Source organism: Ambystoma mexicanum, chromosome 7p (genome assembly GCF_040938575.1).
Source record: "Ambystoma mexicanum isolate Mex_15411 chromosome 7p, UKY_AmexF1_1, whole genome shotgun sequence".
Classification (NCBI taxonomy): domain Eukaryota; kingdom Metazoa; phylum Chordata; class Amphibia; order Caudata; family Ambystomatidae; genus Ambystoma; species Ambystoma mexicanum.
In genome coordinates, this window is record NC_090939.1 from 464,592,021 (window position 1) to 464,610,349 (window position 18,329).

At 43.8% G+C, this 18,329-nt stretch overlaps 1 long non-coding RNA gene across 1 annotated transcript; it reads right to left on the bottom strand.

Annotated features, from left to right (window-relative positions):
• Positions 1–15,808: 15,808 nt before the first annotated feature.
• LOC138526588 (uncharacterized) lies at positions 15,809–17,024 on the bottom strand. Its single transcript, XR_011283639.1, has 3 exons — positions 16,874–17,024; positions 16,661–16,746; positions 15,809–16,502 (listed from the first exon to the last, which is right to left on the bottom strand). It is a non-coding gene; the product is annotated as an uncharacterized lncRNA (long non-coding RNA).
• Positions 17,025–18,329: the final 1,305 nt, after the last annotated feature.

An 18,329-nucleotide genomic window follows, 5' to 3' on the forward strand; every position in this document is an offset into this window, starting at 1 on the left:
GGTGGCCCCTGAGTATCGTCTTGCTTGCATCCCAAATCGTTCCCCAGCCCACCTCTCCCGTGTCATTTTCATTAAAATAGGCTTCGATAGTTTCTCTGATGTTAGCGCGGGTTAGTGGATCATCTAATAGGAAATAATTTAGCTTCCAGGCAGGCTTCCTTGATGAGAACGGTCCAGGGGGTGCTATCGCCAGCAGAACCGGAGAGTAGTTTGCAAGCGCTTCAGGAAGTATGTCTACCATTTGGACATATTGAATCAGTGAGTCAGATATCATAAACATGTCTAACCTTGAAAATCCCCCGTGGACCGCCGAGAAATATGTGTAGTCCCTTTCTTCCTAATGGCAGTATCTCCATACCTCGATTAGGGAGTGGTCTTTCAGTAGAGAGGTGAGGGCCCTAAAGTTGTCGTTAGCTGTGGGGGATGGGGTTTTGTCAACTAGGGGATTGACCACAGCATCGAAGTCCCCCCCATAATCACTTCTCCCTCAGCGTGGTCAAATATCGCTTTTGACAATTTCAGGAAGAATTGACTTTGACACTATTGGGGGCATAGATGGTGATCAGGTTGACCTTACGGCTATCTAATATGTCGTTGATCAATAGGAACCTCCCCTCCTCATCACGGACCACTCCCTGAGTTTTAAATGAGATCCCTTTGCGCACCAGGATGGCAACCCCTCGCTTTTTCATCCCGCTGGAGGCAAAAAATGTGGTGGCGTAGAGCTTATCGTTGAGGCAGAATTCATCAGCCGGTAGCAAGTGGGTCTCCTGAAGGAGTAAGAATGAAGCATCTAGGGATTTCAATCTATGGAAGAGGGCTTTGCGTTTCAGGGGGGAGTTTAGTCCCTGGACATTGAGCGAGATTAATTTATAGCCAGGGGTTGCCATGGTGCTTTCGCAAGGTGTAACTTTTGGGATTGAGCTTTACAGTGCAAGTGCGGCACGGCTGAGTGGTGTGGTAAAACAAAACATAATAACCCCTCCCCGGTTGCCCGAGGGGGGTAAACATAAAATAACTAAAAAAAGGAATTATAATAAGAGCAGGTCGTAACTATTGAGCATGTTACCTTCCATAAGAGTTGCATTATCATTAGTCCCCCAGGAAATTTAAACCTCATACAAAACATGTCAGGCGTCTTCCATTCAGACGCCCAGATCAACTTTTAAACAGAAATTTTCAGAACTTTCAAGCCTGGACTCGAAACAGTCTAACCATAAGCTCAAGTGGGGGGGGGGGCGCATAAATGCCCAAGATTCTCTCGGCTTGATATTGTATTGGATAGCCTTGCGCCTCTGCTTCGCATGCAAGCTGTCTAAGCTTCCACTCAGAAGTTCCCAGATGTTCCTCCGGACCATTGCGAAGTTTCCAAAATTCCCGGTGTTCCCCTACCCACGGCGCCCGCCTCTTCAACTAGGAGTATGATTAGGCCCAACCAGGGTCCTGAACAATAAACCACTTTCCACAGGGAGCCTCAGAGCGCTTTTGAGTCTCCCATCCTTGGACTGTTCAGGTTGCTGCCCAGCTTTCTCCCTCGGACGATGCTTGGGGGTGGGCCTTTTCCAAGGGTTCGGGGGTTTTCCCCGGGTCTGGTCCACGGATTGGGGTCGTGAGCGGTGCGGACGGCGTCGTGACCTTCCCCGTCTTTCGGTAGGGTGTCTGGGGTGGATTTCTTCTCTTCCTGAGATCGTGGCTTGAAGGCATCATCTGCGGGTGGTATCTCGCCTATTATGTCTCTCGCTTCCAACTCCGAAGTGATTACGTGCTGTTGATTATGAAGTTCAAAGATCAGCTTACATGGGAATCCCCAGCGGTAGCGGATTTTCCGGTCTCTCAACCAGGATGTCACTTTCAGTAGTCGCCGTCTGCGCGCTAATGTGTAAGGGGCTAGGTCTTGGAACAGTCGGATCTCTCTGCCCTGAAACCGAATTGAGTCGGAGTCTCTGGCAGCGGCCATGACTTCCTCCTTTTGGCGATAGAAGTGGACTCGAGTGGATACATCTGGGGTTAGGTTTTTCTTCATCTGGGCCGATGAGTACACTCGATGGGTTCTGTCCAACTTAAGGTCCTCGTTTGGAGGTAGTTCCAGGAGGTCTCTGAAGAATGTCTCCACGTAGTCAGCTAGTTCCCGATCAGGTATCTTCCTGGGGATCCCTCGCAGGCGCACATTGTTTCTCCTGGATCTGTTTTCTAAATCGGCTTGTTTAGCCCAGATCTCCTCCAGGTGTTCCTCAATTGCTTTCACTCTACCCGCCAGTACATCACTGTCATGAGATTGACTGCAGGTTATATTCTCCAGATCGCTGACTCTGGCTTCTAGTCCCCCAAGGTGGGATGTAAGGTCTGCCACGGATTGGGCTAGGGAGTCTTTGGAGGTTTTGATCTCCTTTTTTATTTCTTGAGTGATGTCTTTCTTAAATGTTTTGAACATCGCCTCCAGATCCTCCCTGGATAACGCCATGTTGGTGGGTCGCTTCATAGGTGGGGGTGGGAGAGTTTCGGTTTCAATATCAGCCGTAGTACTGCTTAAGTGAGGCCAGTCCTGGAATTGTGGTCGTGGTTTCATATATGTCTGTATGCTCCGTGGTTTTCTTTTCGCTATTGGTTTGGGCATCCCTTGCCGAGATAACCGTTGTGGCTCAAATGCCCTCACGTATGGAACCTCCAGAGGCTTCCGTGAGGTAGAGCACGCAGGGAGTCTGTCCCGCTCAATTGACACGCCTTGGAATATTCAAGCCCCTTTTGCCTGAGACCGTTCAGTTCAATGGCAAGTAGAAGATTCAGCTAATTGTTCACATTGCGTAGAACTTGTAATGTTCCGGCTGGGCTGCATAGCGGGGTGTGCCGCATGGGTGACTTATGCTTATGGATGTTACACCCAGGGCGCAGAATGTATTGCCAAAACAGGTTGACCTCTTGGGACTCCATAATTTTCAGGCTGATGAGGCAGCAGGGGCCTAGTTTACCCCTTCTTCGGGCCACCTACCAGGCCCCGGTGCCTGCGAGGTACGGCAGGCCCTCCCACGTCGCTCTCGGGTTTACGTTCTCAACAGGGGGGAAGGGCGGGATGGGTCCTTGATGTCGCTGGCTCCATCTCCTCGCGCCACCCACCTCGGGCGAAGCGTCCCGGTGTCAGCAGAGCTGCGGGCGGGCCGGGAGGGGGGGGGGCTCAACACTCACCTCCCTCTACGGGCGTCCTCAGGAGTCTTTTCTTCTCGAGCCCGCGTGGATCCCGTTGTTCGGGTTAGACGGACGCCTTGCTTCTGCTGTAGGCGCGGCCGAGGTCCTCCAAGGGTCGCCTTCCTCCGCCCGGACTTCGGTTCGCTCACCACCGCGGGTCTATCAGCCGGCGGCGAGGCAGCACGGGCGGGTCATGACCGCAGCCCCGCTCACCCTCCCGATCGGAGGTTCTCCCGCTGTCACTCCCGTGGATCTCCGGCGGATTTCGCGCTGTATCGTGTGAAGTAGACCGGGTCCGGCGCAGGGCTCTAAGCCTCAGAGGCGGCTCTGGGTGCCGCGCGCCGCCATTTTGTGGATCTCTCCCCGGCTTGCCTTCCCAGTCAAAATATGGCTCCGGGTTGGGCGTTCAGGGGGAATAAATGCAGCGGAGGATGCATCACCTTCTTATGATCATTTCCCTGTAGTTTTCGGGCGAAAGTTGAGCGTTAAGATGGTAAATTCAGGCGATCTGGGCACCGTGGCATGGAGCTCACGGGAAGCACGACCGCATGGCGCGCTTCCTAGCCACGCCCCCCGACACATACATATTTATTAAAAGAAAAACATACAATGAATTAGGAAAGAGACTGGGAATCAGAATGGCAAACAAATATGGGAGAATTGGGGTTTTCTACGCACTGTTCATGTGGGGAGGAAGGGATTGAGGTCTCATCATAGCAACTTTCATTTAGGGAATTTGATGGAGATGATTGGTTTGGACAGTGTGAATGGGCACAGGTACAAGTTGGGCAGTGGTATCGGATATTTTTCTTTCACATGATTTTTTACACATGTCATCAATTGTACAAAATTATTATTTAATTCATCAATTTTTGCAGATAGGTTTTGTAGTTCAATTTGTGACTTTCCACTTAGGGGTTGTCTGAGGCCGTCTTCTGGTTCATTGAATTGTAATTCTGGCCCACTTTCTTCATTCCCACTTTGTACTGGTAAAAAGAAGAAAACCATGTTTCAGTGACATCTGAACAAATTACATCACTTTTTATGCTTGACAAAATGTATTCTGTACCATTGGAGTTGTTTCCTTCACTCATTTCGCCATGGGGGATATTGTAATGATTCTGTTCTAGTATTTGTAGTTTCCAGAAATAATAATGGTTCCCTGTAAACATGCACCCACTGACCTGATCCTGTAGCCCGGATGTGTTGAAATTGAGAAGCCCCCCGGGGAAATCCCCTCCTATCCCGTGATAGCTTGCACAAGGAAGGAATTAACTCCCCAGGGAAACCCTCTGGGGAAGAAAACCCTGACCGCCTCAGTTGTTGGAACTCTTCTCTGTGAGTAGGGAAGGGCGAGTCTCTAGCACAGTTCCAGGTGACTGAATGCAGGTACCGCAAAGAAAAATAACAAAGGCATAGATTAGAGAAAGGTAAGTTTGCACTGAAATACAGAGTAGATGCGGGATATCAGTTGCCTAATAGTTACCCGTTATAAAGGAGATTGTGATCTACATTGTCTCATGATTGCATACGTTCGGATTTCATCTGTGAGACACTGAGAGTGAGGACTCGTGGATAACGTGATGTAACTTCGGGAGTCTAATACGATATAAAAGGGAAACATGAAAAGACCAGAAGGTAGAAACAGACAGATCTTTCTAAAAACGAAAATAGAAGAGAAGGAGAGAAGGGTACCTGGCGGCAGATTAGATTTGAAGCAAAAACCTTATGAATAACGCAGCTGGGAAATGAGTGAAGCAGCTGAATAGAATCAATGTATGTGAAGTGTCCAACCCGGTGCGAATGGAAGCGGTTGCAGTAGAAGGGAGAAGGATCTGTTTCGAGCTGCACTGGCATTCGAAAATAAAGGTTACGAAGCGGAGTCTCTGCCTTTGGAGTACAACAAGAAGGCTTGAAGCGCTGACTGGGGAGAGTAGCAACGCACTCGAGCGTTGTGCTTGCCGCAAGATAACCGGATCTCTGCTGAGGAGGAGGAGCCTCAATAGCCAGCAACTCTTGCAAGGCTGGAATACCGCCCTCGGATGGCGCCACCATCTTGGGAGAAATAATGGCCGCCACCCGTGATTGGGACCAACGGCGCCACAACGACCACCTCCTTCTATGGAATATGACAGATATGTTCCTCCAGCCACTGCATTGTGCTTGCCATTTCTGTGGAAAGGAAACAATACTGCTATTTCTTACAAGTTATGTATACAAAACAAATTGAAATGGTACAGAAAGAAATATTGTGCACTTACTATTTTTGAAAGAGCTTCTTCGGAAATGTTGCACTGAGGTGCTACTGATAGGTGTACAGTTGACCTTTGTGCTTGGTGCATTCCATTATGTTGTACAACCCATGCAACATACTTTTGGTTTCTCAAGTACGGAATTTCTATATATAAATATTTTTGAATGTGGTACATACATTTATTATTGTTTCATGTCCATGTCTTTGCCCGTTGCAGGATAGAACAATGGAAGGTAACCCCTGTGCTTTTGGGCAGTGTGTATGATATCCGTAGTCCGCGGACAGTCGCACAGTCCACGGACTCTGTGGCTATTACGATGGGGCAACGGGGCTGGTATGATGTTAGGTACATGTAGAAAAATTAAGGGTATCCTGGTAAAAACCCATGAAAGTCAGTGAAAAATCTTTGCTAAAGGGACGTTATGGTTAAGTTGCACTAATAAAAACCTAACAAATTCAGTGGAAAAACTTGGTTAAAGGGATGCTATGGTTACAAGTAAAATCGAAAAACCCCAGTAATTTGCCAGTTATGGTAAGGTTATGGTAAGGTAAGCAACCATAACTCGTGCCACCACTAAGATTTACACTCTTGGAAGAAAGGTGGCCACATCAGCGGCTTTTCAAACAAGAATTGCCAACAACACCACTTTGCTGGCAAGTTACAACTGTCACAAGTGGGAGGAGATTGCAACTTTAATGGCCTCTGCCCCAGAACCTCAGAAGTCCCAACTGGCCCTTGCAGTAGCGGAAGGAAAGGCGGTGTCTAACTGGATCTTAAAAAATTACTTAGATGCAGCAGATAATGCTGGTAGAATCATTGCAGAAGGTACACTCATAAAACGTCATGCATGGCTACGCCAATCAGGTTTTAAATTGTAAACCCAGCAACACTCCTCAATATGCCTATCAAGCCTAATGTCCTATTCGGCAAAGCGGTTGTGGACGCTTTAAAGAGTGCTAAAGAAGAGTATGACACTCTCAAGTCTTTAGGCCAACTAACTAAAAAACCATCAGGCCAAAGAGGCAGAAACAATTTTCGTCGCTTCAGGGGACAAAATTCACAGAGGTGTGCTGGATACAGCCAAAATCAAGGGTCATCCTGGGCTTCCAATTAAGGACAAACCTCTCAAGGCTTCCAAAGGGGCCAACAAAGATCTTGCAGTCGGGAGAGATCCTCCTCTTACGGAGCAACACCTCCAGAGCAAAGACCACCCGCTTCAGGTCCATTTCATGCCTCTCCAGCAGAAGGACATATAACACACTTCACCCACACTTGGGAGGGAATCACCACGGACAAGTGGGTGCTTTCTACTTTGGTGTGCGGTTATTGCATAGAGTTAACTAGGAACTAATCCCTAAAGCAAGGGGACTCAATGGCAATCTCAGATATGGGAGATGCCTATTTTCATATTTCAATGTTCCCAGTGCACAGAAAATTCTTGCGTTTCAAGATAGAAAACCAGCACACCCAATTCAAGGTGCTACCCTTTGGAATTGCATCTGCTCCAAGGGTATTCACCAAGGTGCTGGCGGTGGTGGCAGCGCACCTGCGCAGGGAGGCAATCCCAGTGTCCCCCTACCTGGACGACTGGCTGATCACAGGGGAGTCACCCGAAATTTACAGGCAAAATGCACAAAGAAAAATAAACCTTCTTTTCCGATTGAGTGTCTCATTAAAAGAGAATAAATCAAGCCTTGTACCAAACAAAACCAAACAGTTCCTAGGAGCTGTCATAAAGACGGAAGAAGGGCTAGTCTTTCCATTAAAGGAAAGAATCCAAAACATTCTGCTGCAAATACCTCTGTATCAAGCCGGTCACCAGATAAGCGTACGCAAGGCTATGCGTTTGCTCGGCATGATTGCATCTTGCAAGTACCTGGTCCCACATGCATGATTGCGCATGCGCCCAATGCAGGAGTGGTTGGCGAAACAGTGGTCTCAGGGAAGCGGTCAATGGGATGATCTGGTGGTCGTTTCGCCAACGCTAGTACAAGCCCTTCCCTGGTGGACAAAGGAGAATATGTTAAAGGGAAAACCCTTCCACGATCTGGCGGTGGAAGCGATAGTTACAAAAGACGCATCAGTTTCCGGGTGGGATGCACATCACTTTCATCTCACAGCACATGGTCAGTGGACTCACATCACAGCACAGAACCATATAAACCTGCTGGAACTTCTAGCAGTATTCAAGGCGCTCAAAGCCTTCGTAATACAGCTGACAAATCAATTGGTAGAGATCCTCACAGACAGCACCACTGCAATGTCCTATATTATTAACAAGCAGGGGGGCACACATTCTCCAAATCTGTCCAAGCTAGCACAGAAATTATGGAAATGGGCACTCAAATGGGGATGTTCCTGACTTCACAACATGTTCCAGGGGAACTCAACACACTAGCAGAGACGCTAGGCAGAGATTCACTACCAGAAGATCACGAGTGGTGCCTCGACACAAGTATCATAAATCACCTCTTGTCGCAGTGGGGTTACAAGAAAGAACAAGCACTGCCCAGACTTCGCGTACAGGTTTCCCCAACCAGACTCTAAGGGGAAAGCCCTATGGATGAGTTGGTCAGGGAGATTTGCTTACGCTTTTCCCCCAAGATTCACAGAGAACAGATGACGCTTATCCTAGTTGCTCCCATGTGGCCGAGACAACCCTGGTATCCACATCTGCACAAACTGGCAATGTGCGATCCCATCAAACTCCCGTGCCAGACCAATTTGCTATCCCAGCACGGAGGAGCAACTTTACACCCTCAACCTCACTCAATGAACTTGGCAGCATGGCTCCAGAGGTCATAGAGTTTGGACATCTTGATTTACCACAAAGGTGTGGGGATATCCTCAAGGAGGCACATAAACCAAACACCAGACACTATTATTTCAACAAGTGGAGGAGATTTGTAATTTGGTGCCAGTCTAAACAAATAAATCCCTTAGAATGTACTCCATCCCACATTCTTCATTAAATGCTTTACTTGCTAGACTCAGGGTTAGTTTTTAACTCTATAAAGGTTCACCTGGCGGCTTTATCAGCATGCACCACCTCACACAATAAAGTATCATGGTGGAAAGTTCCCGTCATTAAGGCATTTATGGAGGTAGTAAAAAGACTACACCCTCCTTTTTCAAACCCACCGCCAGGCTGGGATCTCAACGTAGTACTTGCAAAGCTCATGGGACCCCCCTTTGCGCCTATGCATAAGTCAAATCTTAAACCCCTAACATACAAGACTGCTTTCTTGGTGGCTATAACCTCCATAAGAAGAGTCAGTAAACGACAAGCTTTGTCAGTGCAAAACCCACTCTTAGTCAGCCACAAGGACAAATTGGTATTGAGAACACACCCTAGGTTTTCACCTACGTTTATCTCCAAATTTCACGTAAACCAATCTATTGAGCTATTGGCCTTCTTTCAGAACCCAACTAGCTCAGCTGAGAAAAAACTCCATACACTAGATGTAAGGAAGGCGTTCATTTACTATGTAAACAAGACCAGACCGCTCAGAAAAACAGACCAGCTGTTTGTCTCCGTAGCACCAGGCTGAGAAGGAGACTGCATTTCCAAAAACACCATCTCTACATGGATAGTCAGATTCATTCAGCTCTGCTACTCATCAAGCAAAACACTGCCATTCACACCAAGAGCTCACTCCACACGGGGTACAGGAGCTACTTTGGCCTTTATCGCAAACATCTCGCTGGATGGCACTTGCAAAGCAGCTACATGGAGCTCAGTGCACACTTTCACTCAGCACTACTGCATTGACACTCACGCTAAAGCAGATACCCAGATGGGGCAAGCGGTTCTAAAACACCTGTCAAAGTCCCTTTTCGAGTTTCAAAAACAACTGTAATGCTCTGCAGCTTCCCCTATATGTCAGCCTAGGTACAGCATGTGAATCTAAGGCAATACAAGCATCAGAAAATACGATTACGCTGAGTAATGTATCCTATATATATATATATATATTACACGGCCACGCTAGTGGCCGTGTATTTATGGTTAAGTTGCTGTTTCTATACGAAGAGCGCTTTTTGGGCGGCTTATAACTTCGCTCCCCCTGGACGAATCGTCACCAAACTTTGCAATAAAAGTTTCACGAAATATGCGGCAGGTACAGGGGCTTGGTCCAGAAAGCGTGCTTTTGTAAATTTGGTGACCTGCCGTGCAGTACTTTTCTTTAAAATTATCAAAAAGTAGGTCTGAAAAAATGTGTGATATCTATGTCCGCTTCGCAGTCACACTTCCCTGTTCGGTCCACGGACAAGATACCGATTGGCTAAGGGGCTGGCATCATGACGGCGGATGCGCTACGTCTCTGCCCATTGGCTGCTGCGAGACGTGTTCTGCGTCAGACTGTTTGGATGCGGCTGACATCTTGGATCCGCCGAAAGCGGAGCAAGAACCAGCGTACATATGCTCTATTTATAAAACTGTTTTGATGTGTCACAGACCATTGGGAAAGGTTCAGACAGTAAGACATGGGTGATCAATGCATTTGTTCTGGCGGTCGGTCTTCATGATGTAATTTCCATGGACAGCTTGTACGCACAGAAAATGAGGGGTGTAATAACGATAGCATTTCAGTCCATGCAGTGGACAGGAAACTTCTAACTGTTGAAAGCACACGTGTAGTGTTAGCCAACGTTGAAATTGACAACATGCCGTGTTTGTATTACTTTTCCCGATGCCTATTATTATATTCATATATCACAACGGATGGGTAACCCCTATACCATGGAACTGGGGAACAACAAAATTACAAAAAAAGATCCCGAAGGGAAAAAGGGAGTTCACATGGAGGAGTACTGTATTAATTTGAGTACTCAATTATGGAAATAGAGGCGAGGAAGAAAAGGAGAGCCCAGTCATAAATATTCACATTATCATTTTTAATTAGTAATTTATTACCATTATAAAATTGCATAATATATAAACATCAAATCAACAATAAAATCGATGAATTGATTATAAAATACTTGTCAAATCTAATGCCTCAAGCCATTCAATAGCAGTTTAGTTGCCACAATTCGTAACCTCATGTTACTCAAGGTAAAGCATCGCTGTCTCATTTTAAATTCCATCCAAATAGTCAAAGTGCTATGGAGAGGGCAAATAGTTAACAATTGAATAAAGTGCTAAGTGCAACCAAGTGCTAAGTGCCAAGTTGTTAACAAAGAAATAAAGTACTAAATGCAAAAAAAGTGCTACGTGCCTACTGTGCATACATGATCTTAAAATATCATAACAGTTTCGGCGAATTCAACCTATCTGGCTCCATTGAGCGAGTCAGTAGTCGCCTTCCTCAGGGCGCACTAAATATTGCAAATAAAAACCTGGAACGAACTAATGCTTAAATTTTTTGTCTATCATTCAGTAGTTCTTGCAGGTAAAACTTTGTACAATTCATAAGAGCTTGATTGTAGATCTGAAAGTCTGTGGGAGACGTTGACCCTTAATGAAACACATTAAAACAGACAAAATAGAAAAAACAGAAAAAAAAAAAAAAAAAAACTTTGTTAAAATACAGAGTATAATGAGTGAGCCTCCTAATTTTCGATGCCTCTAGCCATGGAAATAAAACCTGGGGATATATATATATATTCACCTAATTTGGTCCAGAAGTGGTGCCGAAAAATGTGTTTGTTTCGATCCGCCACCCAAACAGGACTGGTGATGCAAATAAATTTACATCTACAAAAGACAAAAATAAGAAGCTAAAAGAGATATCACTAGATTATCTCAGACTTCGATTGCTAAAACACAGTGTCCCCTGTCTCCACAGAGAGCAGATCAATATGTTACCCCTTCTATTACCAACCTTAAATTGTAGAATGTTTTAGCCTCTAATCGTGTCTGCAATCGACTCTATAATAGATAAGGATAGGGAATATTCCAAATCTTCGAGTCTTCGACGGTGTGGGATCAAGTTGGAAGGAGAGGCCAACAAATGCTAACCCGTAGGTGAAAAAACCCTAAGAAAAAGGTATAGAACAAGGTTGGCATATTAAAGGTTGTAAGCCATTAGGTGCAGCAATTAAAGAAGCGTTTTGAGTTGAAAAAGTAAACTGCATCAAATTAAATGGGTTCAGACAGGGTGGGAGGATGAACTAATGCTTGGATCAGACAAATGCCACTTGCACAAGCCTGTCCTAGTTTGTCATGTTGAAACTGACAATTCTGGACCTCTAGTGCACCCGTTTCAAGCCACTGTAATAGTGTCAAAGTTCTAATCTAGGAAAGTCTTTTATCTAGATTATTAAATAGCGGGCTCAGGTTCGCGCCGTCCGATATAGTCTCCTCCACAAGATGTATAAATATGCACAAAACTCGAGACATTAAATCAAGCTAAATATATGTCCTATGTCCTGTCGGTAACATACAAGGAGACTAAATGCGGCTCGCGGAGAGGAGAGCCTACAGATATATATAAAATAGCAAAGTATTCTCACCCGGTACAAGCCTTCTCTTTCGTCTCTGAATGCAGCTGCCTGAAATGCACACCATCCGATGTGGCCTCCGCGGCTGTGTTTATAAACACACGCGGTACTAGAGACAGAAACAAGACTGCGTATGTGCCCTTTGGCCTATAGAGACTAAAAAAGGACTAAAGTACGGTCTCGCCACACAGAAAACCTACAAATGTATAAATGTATGTTAGCAAATGTAGCATGAATGAATGTGCCAACAATATTACCTACTCAGGCTATATTTAAATAACTGGCGTAAAAAAACGCTGTTGAGTGTTGTATTCAACATTGTACGCGAAATAGCACCCTAATCAAATAGGGACTATATGCGTCAATTTTAAGTCCCATAAATGCTCAAAGGGGACTTAATTTCTAAAATACAGGGACCAAGGCATAAGTTGCCAAAATGGATGTGTTAAACAATCATCAGCGGACCTGGGTGAGGATCCACTTGCAGTGATCTAGTAAAAAAGTATATATATGTGTGTGTAGCATGTTAAGGTATACAATGGAGCCATTCCTCTTGGCGATTGAGTCCTGTCTCATAACTATTAGTGTTATACATCCACCATTGTTCCCTTTGCGCCAAGCGGGATGCTGTGTTGTTAACATCAGTGCCATAGACTTTTTCCAAAACGCACCATTTCAAGTTGTTCAGATCATGATTGTTTTCGACAAAATGAGACACTAAGGGAGCAGACACAATTTTGTTTCGAATTTTAGATTTATGTTCGCCAATTCTAGTTTTGATAGGCCTAGATGTTCTACCAATGTACGTTAAGGCACAGGGACAGATAATTACGTAAATCACGTTTTTGGTGTTACACGTGGTATGATGATTAAGGTTCCAATTTTTACCATTAATCCCTACAACGGATCCAGTGATTGTAGAAGCACATTGGTTGCGAAAACCACATGGAAAGTGTCCTTGGATGGATTTGCCACCCCACAATCCTGTCACCGTATTCAATTTAGGTCCAGTACTCGACCTGTCGGCTTTAGTGAGCCAACTTTTGAGGTTCTTGCCTTTCTTGAATGCAAAAATAGGTTTTGCAAGTCCTGGATTATTTAGTTGAAGCAGATGCCAATGTTTCATAATGCTTTGTTTGATCTTGTGATGAAAGGTGTTGAAAGTCATAGCGCAAACTAGCCGCTCCTTAGTAATATCTTCCCGGGAATGTTTCTCGAGGAGAATATCTCGATGCTGGGATCTGGCTCTTTTGCGAGCTTGACGAAGTAGGTATTTAGGGTAGCCTCGCTGATGCAGTCTATCTTCAATAATGTTCGCCTGAGTCTTATAGTCTTCCAATTTAGTACAGTTTCGTCTAGCCCTGAGAAACTGACTATAAGGAATGCTCTTGCGCAATGATTCAGGATGAAAACTGTTGAATCTTAGAATAGTGTTCCGATCAGTTTCTTTTCGGTACAGGTCAACAATAATGCAGCCCTCAAAGTTCTTGATTAACAAATCCAAGAACGGCAAAGAGGTGCTATTGGCTGTCATAGTAAATTTGAGGTTCGTATCCATCGCATTTAGCCATGGAAGAAATGCAAGGTGATCTGCCTTTGTTTTGTCCCAGATTATAATTATGTCATCAATATAACGTTTATACAATTTAATGGCATCTCTGTAGGGATTAATGTCTGACAAGATACACCTGTTTTCAAAATTCCACATAAAAAGTGTGGCGTAATTGGGGGCAAATGCTGCCCCCATCGCTGTTCCCTTCACTTGTAGATAATAAGAAGACTTGAAACGAAAATAATTGCGTGAAAGAGCTATCTCAAGTAAATCTATTAGTATTTCAGTGAGAACTACTTGAATGCCTGGCCGTGAGTCCAAAAAGTCTTTCATTATTTTTAAAGATTCCATTTGTGGTATATTGGAGTATAATGACTCCACATCTAAGGTCATAAGTATGTCGGAATCATGATTAAAAGGAAAACCCTCAAGATGTTTAATGGCATCAGTGGTATCAGCCAGGTATGTTTCAGTAGAGGCCGCCAATGGCTTCAGGAAATAATCTAAAAATTGACCTATGGGTTCTAATATAGATCCACATAATGACACAATAGGGCGTCCTGGCGGATTGAGGAGGTCCTTGTGTATTTTGGGAAGTACATATATGAGCGGAGTCCTAGTTCCCTTAATAGTAAGGAAACGAAATTCCTTATCATTAATGGCTCCACTTTCTAGTGCTCGTTGAGCAATCGCTGCAATTTGAGCTCTGATGCTTTCCGTAGGGTCACTCGGAAGTTTCCTGTATATAGCTGAATTGTCAAGCTGGCGCAAAATTTCATTGTCATATTGATGAGAGTCCATGACAACAATTCCACCTCCCTTATCTGCCTGCTTGATGATTATCGAGGTGTCTGACTTAAGTTCCTGAAGGCTGGCCCAATCCTGTCTACCAAAATTGAAGCAGGAACCCCTGCTATAATTGTTAGATGTATTATAGCAGGAGTTAAAGTCTTTGAGGACCGCCTTTTCAAATACCGCTGTCTCGTCAGAAACCATTTGTAAGGTCGGAGTGAAGGTAGATTTACATTTTAAAGTAGTATGAAGGCCGTCGTCACCATTAACATGGGCTTGATTCCCAAAGAAGTCACGCAAACGTATTTTGCGAAATAAACCACGTAATTTAATCTCTACCTCCATTTTGGAGGGGTTTCTCATAGGAACAAACGAGAAACCCTTCTCCAAAATTCGAGTCTCATATTCACTAAGTTGTCTCTTAGAAATGTTGTATACTGCCGATGGTAGGGCTACCTGCGGTATGACCTTCTCCTGGTTTCGAAATAATTTTGTAATGGGGGGGCCCCTTGATCGGGGGGCGGAAAAGGGAGGTTAGGTGGAGGAAAGGGAGTATGTGGGCCTTGAGGAACAAAATTAGCTGAACGGTTATAATTTTGATACTGCCAATATGGACGTCCTCGGCCTCGATTATAACCTCTGTTCCAATTCCTACCCCTATCCCTATTACCTCGAGAGTTTCTAGTAGGATATGATCCACTGCCATCGGATGATGTATCCGAAAAAGTAACTTTCTTTTGAAAGGGGGTAGTGCCCTGTTGAGGATTATTGGGATCTCTCCAATGTCCTGGGCCCTGGTAGTCTGCGGACAAATAAGGATAGGCTGCCTCCTTAGAAAAGGCTAGGATATCCTTTTTAAGTTTGTCCATCTTTTTGTTAGTAGTGATTTTAACAAAATCCTTGGTATGTTTTTCTATAAGCTCTAATTTCTCCTTTATGTTAATGATGGTGGTATCCAAGGCAAATACTGTCTCTGCCTTATCTATTTCATCCCCAATGATGGAACTTTTCTTGAGGGCAGTATTAATTGTTAACAACATCCAGTCCCGACTGCATTTAGTTGCGACTCCTGAGAATAGTGTTTTATATTCTTCATCGTCTATGAATAAGCATGGCTCATTTCTAACCAAAAGGCCCTGGGGAATAATATTCTTTTTTAAATATTCTGTCAACAAGTGACTATGCATTTCTGTTCGAAATTTTTTCTTTTTCAATTTAATAATGCTGTCACTAGTGATCGAAGAACCATCATTGGGGCCCATAGTCCCCTCAATGTTGTCAAAAAATGATGGAACGTTAATGGCATCTGCCAACTGTTCTTCACTGAACGAGACCACATCAGTGGCTGCCATAGTCAGAGAATAATGATAAAGCAGAATTAATCTGCACTAGAAGTAGGGGAACAAAGGGTCTGTAGTGCAGAGAAAGGGTCACTGTGTAAAGCAACACGGGAAAAAATTCCCAAAATATTCCCAAAATATTGTCTCTAATTTCGAACAACCCATGCAACACGAAGTTGCACCAATAATATATCACAACGGATGGGTAACCCCTATACCATGGAACTGGGGAACAACAAAATTACAAAAAAAGATCCCGAAGGGAAAAAGGGAGTTCACATGGAGGAGTACTGTATTAATTTGAGTACTCAATTATGGAAATAGAGGCGAGGAAGAAAAGGAGAGCCCAGTCATAAATATTCACATTATCATTTTTAATTAGTAATTTATTACCATTATAAAATTGCATAATATATAAACATCAAATCAACAATAAAATCGATGAATTGATTATAAAATACTTGTCAAATCTAATGCCTCAAGCCATTCAATAGCAGTTTAGTTGCCACAATTCGTAACCTCATGTTACTCAAGGTAAAGCATCGCTGTCTCATTTTAAATTCCATCCAAATAGTCAAAGTGCTATGGAGAGGGCAAATAGTTAACAATTGAATAAAGTGCTAAGTGCAACCAAGTGCTAAGTGCCAAGTTGTTAACAAAGAAATAAAGTACTAAATGCAAAAAAAGTGCTACGTGCCTACTGTGCATACATGATCTTAAAATATCATAACAGTTTCGGCGAATTCAACCTATCTGGCTCCATTGAGCGAGTCAGTAGTCGCCTTCCTCAGGGCGCACTAAATATTGCAAATAAAAACCTGGAACGAACTAATGCTTAAATTTTTTGTCTATCATTCAGTAGTTCTTGCAGGTAAAACTTTGTACAATTCATAAGAGCTTGATTGTAGATCTGAAAGTCTGTGGGAGACGTTGACCCTTAATGAAACACATTAAAACAGACAAAATAGAAAAAACAGAAAAAAAAAAAAAAAAAAAAAAACTTTGTTAAAATACAGAGTATAATGAGTGAGCCTCCTAATTTTCGATGCCTCTAGCCATGGAAATAAAACCTGGGGATATATATATATATTCACCTAAGTTGGTCCAGAAGTGGTGCCGAAAAATGTGTTTGTTTCGATCCGCCACCCAAACAGGACTGGTGATGCAAATAAATTTACATCTACAAAAGACAAAAATAAGAAGCTAAAAGAGATATCACTAGATTATCTCAGACTTCGATTGCTAAAACACAGTGTCCCCTGTCTCCACAGAGAGCAGATCAATATGTTACCCCTTCTATTACCAACCTTAAATTGTAGAATGTTTTAGCCTCTAATCGTGTCTGCAATCGACTCTATAATAGATAAGGATAGGGAATATTCCAAATCTTCGAGTCTTCGACGGTGTGGGATCAAGTTGGAAGGAGAGGCCAACAAATGCTAACCCGTAGGTGAAAAAACCCTAAGAAAAAGGTATAGAACAAGGTTGGCATATTAAAGGTTGTAAGCCATTAGGTGCAGCAATTAAAGAAGCGTTTTGAGTTGAAAAAGTAAACTGCATCAAATTAAATGGGTTCAGACAGGGTGGGAGGATGAACTAATGCTTGGATCAGACAAATGCCACTTGCACAAGCCTGTCCTAGTTTGTCATGTTGAAACTGACAATTCTGGACCTCTAGTGCACCCGTTTCAAGCCACTGTAATAGTGTCAAAGTTCTAATCCAGGAAAGTCTTTTATCTAGATTATTAAATAGCGGGCTCAGGTTCGCGCCGTCCGATATAGTCTCCTCCACAAGATGTATAAATATGCACAAAACTCGAGACATTAAATCAAGCTAAATATATGTCCTATGTCCTGTCGGTAACATACAAGGAGACTAAATGCGGCTCGCGGAGAGGAGAGCCTACAGATATATATAAAATAGCAAAGTATTCTCACCCGGTACAAGCCTTCTCTTTCGTCTCTGAATGCAGCTGCCTGAAATGCACACCATCCGATGTGGCCTCCGCGGCTGTGTTTATAAACACACGCGGTACTAGAGACAGAAACAAGACTGCGTATGTGCCCTTTGGCCTATAGAGACTAAAAAAGGACTAAAGTACGGTCTCGCCACACAGAAAACCTACAAATGTATAAATGTATGTTAGCAAATGTAGCATGAATGAATGTGCCAACAATATTACCTACTCAGGCTATATTTAAATAACTGGCGTAAAAAAACGCTGTTGAGTGTTGTATTCAACATTGTACGCGAAATAGCACCCTAATCAAATAGGGACTATATGCGTCAATTTTAAGTCCCATAAATGCTCAAAGGGGACTTAATTTCTAAAATACAGGGACCAAGGCATAAGTTGCCAAAATGGATGTGTTAAACAATCATCAGCGGACCTGGGTGAGGATCCACTTGCAGTGATCTAGTAAAAAAGTATATATATGTGTGTGTAGCATGTTAAGGTATACAATGGAGCCATTCCTCTTGGCGATTGAGTCCTGTCTCATAACTATTAGTGTTATACATCCACCATTGTTCCCTTTGCGCCAAGCGGGATGCTGTGTTGTTAACATCAGTGCTATAGACTTTTTCCAAAACGCACCATTTCAAGTTGTTCAGATCATGATTGTTTTCGACAAAATGAGACACTAAGGGAGCAGACACAATTTTGTTTCGAATTTTAGATTTATGTTCGCCAATTCTAGTTTTGATAGGCCTAGATGTTCTACCAATGTACGTTAAGGCACAGGGACAGATAATTACGTAAA